The following is a 6,908-nucleotide window of genomic DNA, read 5'->3' as shown; positions in this document are numbered from 1 at the left end:
TGATTGTGATCGCTGGGTGTGGCTGGTGGTAGAGCCTGGCCAATCCGTGACACTACCCCCCTCCCCACGGCCCTCTCCTGGGGGCCGAATTCTCCGGCGTCGAGGTGGTCTACCCCTTCCTCGGGGTGCTGGATGGTTAGGGTGAGTAGCATGGAATTCATCAAGGAGCGTGGGATCTAGGATGTCATCGCGAGGTACCCATGATCTCTCCTCCGGTCCATATCCTTCCCAATCCACTAGATATTCGAGACGACCACCACGACGCCGGGACATCAGGATCTCCTTGACCGAATAGATGGTACCTTCTTCTACTGCCATCTCAGGAGGGGGTTCTTCTTGGCCAGGCTCTGTGGAGGGAAGCAGAGGATCGTGACAAGGTTTGAGAAGTGAAACATGAAATGTGGGATGAATCCTGTACTGAGGTGGCAGTTGTAATTTGTAAGTGACGGGGTTGACCTGTTCCAGGACAGTAAAGGGACCAACAAATCTGGGACTGAGTTTCCTGGAGGGCAGGCGCAGACGGATGTCCCTGGTGGAGAGCCAGACTTTTTGACCTGGAGTGAAGGTAGGACCTGGAATCCTCCGGCGATCCGCGATGGTTTTGGCTCTGCGCACTGCCCTCTGTAGATGGTGATGGGCATTGTCCCAGACTCTCTCGCTCTCCCGGAACCAGTGGTCCACTGCAGGTACGTCTGATGGTTCTCCGTCCCACGGGAACAGTGGAGGCTGGAATCCTAACACACACTGGAAGGGTGTAAGTCCCGTGGACGGTTGCCGCAAGGAGTCCTGGGCGTACTCAGCCCAGCCCAGAAACTGGCTCCAGGAGTTCTGGTGACCGTGACAGAATGTCCGAAGGAACCGTCCCACCTCCTGGATTTTCCTCTCGGTTTGCCCGTTAGTTTGCGGATGATATCCGGACGAGAGGCTTACGGTCACACCTAGGAGTCTGAAGAAGGCCTTCCATACATGGAATATGAATTGTGGCCCTCTGTCGGAAACGATGTCTTCAGGGATTCCATAGTACCTGAACACCTGGTTGAATAGACATTCGGCTGTCTCAAATGCAGTAGGGAGGCCCTTCAATGGAATCAGGCGACAAGACTTGGAGAAGCGGTCGACGATGACCAAGATGCAGGTTTGCAAGATGCAAGATCAGTCATGAAATCCACTCCTAGGTGTGACCAGGGACGGTTCGGGACAGGCAAGGGATGGAGTTTCCCCGCAGGAAGGTGACGAGGACTCTTGGCCATGGCGCATTCCTTGCATCCTAACACATACCTTCTCACATCCCTTGCCATGTTGGGCCACCAGAAACGATCGGACAACAGCGAGAGAGTGTTGTTGGCCCCTGGATGACCGGTACCTAGAGAGGTGTGAGTGGTATGGATGAGCTCCACCCGTTGTGAGCGTGGAATGTATTGTCGTCCTGGTGGGCAGCCAGGCTGAGTTCTGGGTTCGGGAGTGGCGACTGCTGGAGGGGATGTCCATTCGATGGGACTGACAATGATCTTGGATGGAATGATGTTCGTGGGAGTGTCCATGGTTTCTTCAGGTTCAAAGAGACGTGATAGGGCATCAGCACGTGCATTCTTCGATCCGGGGCGATATGAGATGGTAAATTGAAATCTGGTGAAAAAGAGAGCCCACCTGGCTTGACGAGGACATAGTCTCTTGGCATCACGGAGGTTTTGTAAATTTTTATGGTCAGTAAGGACTTGAAAAGGATGTTGAGCTCCCTCCAACCAATGTCGCCACTACTCTAAGGCAACCTTGATAGCCAACAGTTCCCGGTTTCCGATGTCATAGTTCTTCTCAGCCGGGCTGAGCTTCCTCGAGAAGTAAGCACATGGAAGGAGGCGTGCAGGGGTACCGTGATACTGTGACAAGACTGCTCCAACTCCAGTGGTTGAGGCATCCACTTCCACGACGAAAGGGAGGTCAGGGTCCGGATGTGTGAGAAGTGGAGCTTGAGTGAAGGCTTGCTTTAACTTATTGAAGGCAGTCGATGCTTCCGTGGTCCAAACGAGACTTCGAGGATGACCCTTAAGGAGACTGGTGAGTGTACTGGTAATCTGACTGTAGTTTTTGATGAAGCGGCGATAGAAATTTGCAAATCCCAGGAATCTTTGTAGTTCTTTTACGGTTTTGGGTTCTGGCCAGGAAACAACTGCATCCACCTTCCCCTCGTCCATGCGAACTCCGTTGTGATCGATGATGTATCCGAGGAAGTGTACAGTGGGCTGATGGAATGAACATTTTTCTGCCTTCAGGTACAGATGGTGTTCTCTCAGCCGTTGAAGGACCTCCGCAACGTGGTGGCGATGTTCGGCCTCGCTCCGGGAATAGATTAAGATATCGTCTATGTATACTATGACTGACCGATGGAGGAATTCCCGGAGCACTTCATGCATGAAGTTTTGGAATAGGGAGGGGGCGTTTACTAAACCGTAGCTGTTATGACCAAATATTCATAGTGGCCGGTAGGGGTCACAAATGCAGTCTTCCACTCGTCCCCCTCACGTATCCTTACCAAATTGTAGGCGCTGCGGAGGTCCAACTTCGTGAAGATACGTGCTGAACGGAGTTGTTCCAGGGCCGCTGGGACAAGAGGAAGGGGATATTTAAACTTGACGGTATACTTATTGAGAGCTCTGTAATCAATACATGGCCGTAGACCTCCATCCTTCTTAGAAACAAAAAAGAAGCTGGATGCGGCTGGAGAAGTGGATGGCCGTATGTACCCCTGACTGAGCGCCTCCTTGATGTAATCCTCCATGGCTTTGGTCTCGGGAAGCGACAACGGGTAGATCCTCCCTCTAGGTAACGGTGCGTCGGGAACCAAGTCAATAGCACAGTCCCATGGCCGATGAGGGGGCAGCTGGGAAGCTCTCTTGGGGCAAAAGACATCGCTGAATTGTGAATAGATATCTGGAATCTTGACAGACTGATGGGCTGAAGGACTTTCGACTGACGTGATAAATACAGGGATGGATTTCTTGACAGGATGTGGAACTTCAAGACAGCATGTTTTGAAACAGTTTTCACCCCATTGTAATACTTCACCTGAGCCCCAAGAGAGGATGGGATCGTGCTTCACCAGCCACGGGCGCCCTAGAATGATGTCGATGGTGGCTTCCTCCTTCAGAACCAGTAGCTGTATCCTCTCCTTGTGAAGTATACCAATTTGCAGGTGAATTTCCTCTGTTATCCGTTGCACTTGTTTGCGGGATAATGATTCTCCTGTTATAGAGTGGATTTTGTACTTGGTTGTCGTGGGACGAGTGCGTAACTTGAGCTGGCGGCAGAGGGACCCCGAGATGAAATTGCCGAAAAAAAAAAGTGTTTATTTGAAGCACAGCAGAGCAGAAACAGCGAAGATGGTAGCAGATCCAGAGAGGTGAGTAATGATAACAGAGTCTTGGTTGATTCGTTGCACAGCCGATGATTTAACTGGTCTTTCTTTTGTAGGGAATTTATCAGGAAGAGACGATGATGAGCACACACCGCAGACTTGACTGGAGACACAGGAAACATAAAACTGGAACACAAGAGAGACAGGTAAGTACTTGGAAGGTAAGTATAGATTGTGGTTTCAAAGACGAGAGACACAATGAGTCCGTGTAGTATCAACGTGCTCGGACAATGGTAGAACTGCGGTGTGTGTCTAAATAGGCTGTGAGGTGAATGGGTGCAGGTGGTGATAATCAGTATTCTGGTGATTGTGATCGCTGGGTGTGGCTGGTGGTAGAGCCTGGCCAATCCGTGACAGTGGTACGCGATGTGACTAGGTAGTTCACTGTGACTGGGTGGTATGAAGAAAGTGTTTCTCTATATGAACTGGTTTTAAATTTTGTGCATACATTTCACAAGGCTATGTGTATAATAAAAAAATGTGACGGGGGGGAAGGGGGGGGGGGGTAAATCTCATCCCAAAATGGCCACAGATCTTGCATGTGGTCAAGTTTCTCATCCAGCATGCATGCATTCAATCTGAAATTTGATTTTCTTTACATTAATAATGTAACAGAATTAATAAAGAACAGTTTTCCCTATCTACATTGCATGACGGGGTGGTTTGGTTAAGCTTGACGGACCCTGTCTACCATAAAAAAAAAAAAACATCAAATAAACAATGTAAGAAAATGTCAGTATTTCCCGGCTTTTGTTCTTGGTGACAGTAAGGCTCAAATTATGTCACTACCTCTTTGTGATGTCATTTAAAGCAACAGTACACTAATTATAGATAAAACAAGTTAGTATGATGTAAGTTAAAATGAGGGAGACACAAATCATAAATATTTACAAAAAAAATGCTTAATTTGAATAAATATCTTATGTAAACAGGGACACATAAATTGCTGAAATTAATAAAAGTTTGAAAAAAAATCTATTACTTATTTGGTGATATTTTAGATGAAAATACTATGTTGGTCAACATGGACATGTGAAATTGGCTATGTACTAATGAAAAATGATTACAAAATAGTATGTTATTTTTTAAGAATAGTGTTTTGTCATATATCATGTTAACAAGAACACCTGAATTAATAACTTTAAGCTTTGAAAACACACTTTAGGACATTTTTTTGTGCCTTAAGCATCTCATCAAACGTTGCGGACCCAAATGGCACCCGTTTGGTAGAATGACTCATGCGTCACTAACGCTGCGTTGTGACATCAGCCCCTCGTACACAACAAGCTGCAGCGTGTGAGCAAAACATCCCATCCCAGACTAGGAACTGCCATGTCTTCCATATCAGCTTTCATGTTACTGGCATTGTTCTGAATGACATGCACCTTTTTCAGATGGATCTCCCAGTTATTTAACATCTCGGTAATGGAGGCTGCGATTGTAGTTCGGTTGTGTGAACCCCTGCACTTTTTTACCTGAAGCACTGCACTACAGAGACTATGTGTATCTGAATCAACCCAATGCACTATGAGACTTATCAGTGACATTGGGCAGACATCTGAAGTAATAATATCTGTGGTAAAGCTCAGGGCTGGAACTCCTTTTAGCTTATCGGCTAACTTGGTTTACACTCTGTTGTACAGTTCAGTTAGCGCGGTCTCTGACAAATATCTCCTGGACAGTAAACTATACCTGGGCTGCAAGTGTTCAATCAGGCTGCGAAACCCCTCGTTTTCCACCACCGATAAGGGTTGGTCATCAAGTACATTGAAGTTGAGCAACTTCTCTGTAATCCCTTTGGCTTTTACGTTGTCTGCTGGAAGTTTACTTTGCTTTTTGAATGATTCCAGAAGTGATTCTTGGCGGCTCTTTTCTTCTTTCTCCCCCCTAGTTAAAAAGTACTCATGCTCTCTTGAGTGGTGCTTTTTCAGTTGTTTAATTACATCTGTAGTGTTGAACGTCGCGACGGAGGTTCCACCTCTCGGATATCTCCTGACCATCCTTTTTTTAGAACGGTTCCCACAAGACAGGTCTGCTATCCTTGATCTGTGAGTCAGTTCCTGATGGAACAAGTCCCTATGTTAGCAGTAGCTCCTTGTTTGTGCCTTCTGACCCACCCAGGTAAGTGGGTAGCAGTTCAGGCCTTTGGCTTTGAGGGATAACGTTATTGACATCTGTCACTACGTCCTAACAGGGGCAATTCTTCTTCTAGAATTTGTACTTAGTGCTCGCTATAATGGCATGCACTCCCCTCAGCATGGCAGCGTGGGTATAACCGTTCTCCTAGTGTCCTCTAGAGCAGTGGTTATCAAACCCTGGGTCGCAAGACTTACAAAATGGGTCGCCAGGAAATTTCTGAGGAAATTTCTGAGGAAATTGTATAGTCTATATGTTTGTAACAAAGTTCAAGATTAGAGGAGAAAGAAAGTTGGAACCGGCAAACTTTAATAGTTAAACGCGCTCTGAACTTGTTTACACTGCACATTTTCTTACTTTGGTCGCGCATGCGGACCACTTGTGTGCACGCCTGCGTGTGTGTGTGTGTGTGTGTGTGTGTGTTTCTGTGTATATTCATATGCATATATATAAACACAAAAATGGGTCGCATCAATTTAAAAAGGAAAAGGGCTTAATAGTAACTTTAGATGTCCTGTCCTTATTCGGTTGTACAGAAATTAACCTTCCCATTATAAAGCGATATTTGGCTTCTTGAAATTTTTATTATTTTAACCTTTGTAATGCCATTTTTCTAACTTTATTGAATGTATGTCATATTTTGTGACAATAAAAATTTTATTTATAATTTTCAAACAATTATAATTAATTTGTTATAATTAATTACAACCCCAATATATATATATTTTTTAAATAAATAATAGTAGTATTAAGAAACAGTGTGTTTTTTTTCTTGATGGTGATTTAAGTTATGTTGTTTCACCATTAGATGTTGACAAGAGACAATCTGCTACTTCTGTGTTTAAACGAGTGTTATGTCAGTGTGAGAAAACTGAGGCAGTCATTAACTCAACTGAGGCGTTTAAAGTAAAAGTAGCAGGGGATCGGCCTGTTTGTATCACTGTTTGAACCGTTTTATGGTACCTGTTACATGCCCTCAAATGCCTTTACCAGAATTCTTGTTAGAGCCTTTGGGTCCTGACGAGGGTACTCTCCCAGAAGGACTGCTTTTTTCTCCTGCCTATTTACACGCAGATTATGGCCTGGATGCATTATCAGGGGCGAAGTGGTTTTCCACGTTAGATTTGGCTAGTGGCTATAATCAGGTGCTGGTGGCAGAGAGATGCCCTTTGGTCTTTTCGAGTTTAATCGAATGCCTTTCGAATGCGTATTTTCGGGGATCAGTGGTATCAGTCTGTTTTGTTGTATCTTGATGATGTGATCGTGTTTTCTGCTTCTGTTAGCCAGTATTTGGAGAGGTTAAAAGAGGTATTTTTACGGCTCCAGCAACAAGGTTTAAAAATTAAATTGTCCAAGTGTA

Source organism: Garra rufa, chromosome 2, assembly GCF_049309525.1.
Source record: "Garra rufa chromosome 2, GarRuf1.0, whole genome shotgun sequence".
NCBI classification, from domain to species: domain Eukaryota; kingdom Metazoa; phylum Chordata; class Actinopteri; order Cypriniformes; family Cyprinidae; genus Garra; species Garra rufa.
The sequence above is the reverse complement of the archived record's forward strand: the minus strand, read 5'-3'. Positions refer to the sequence as shown.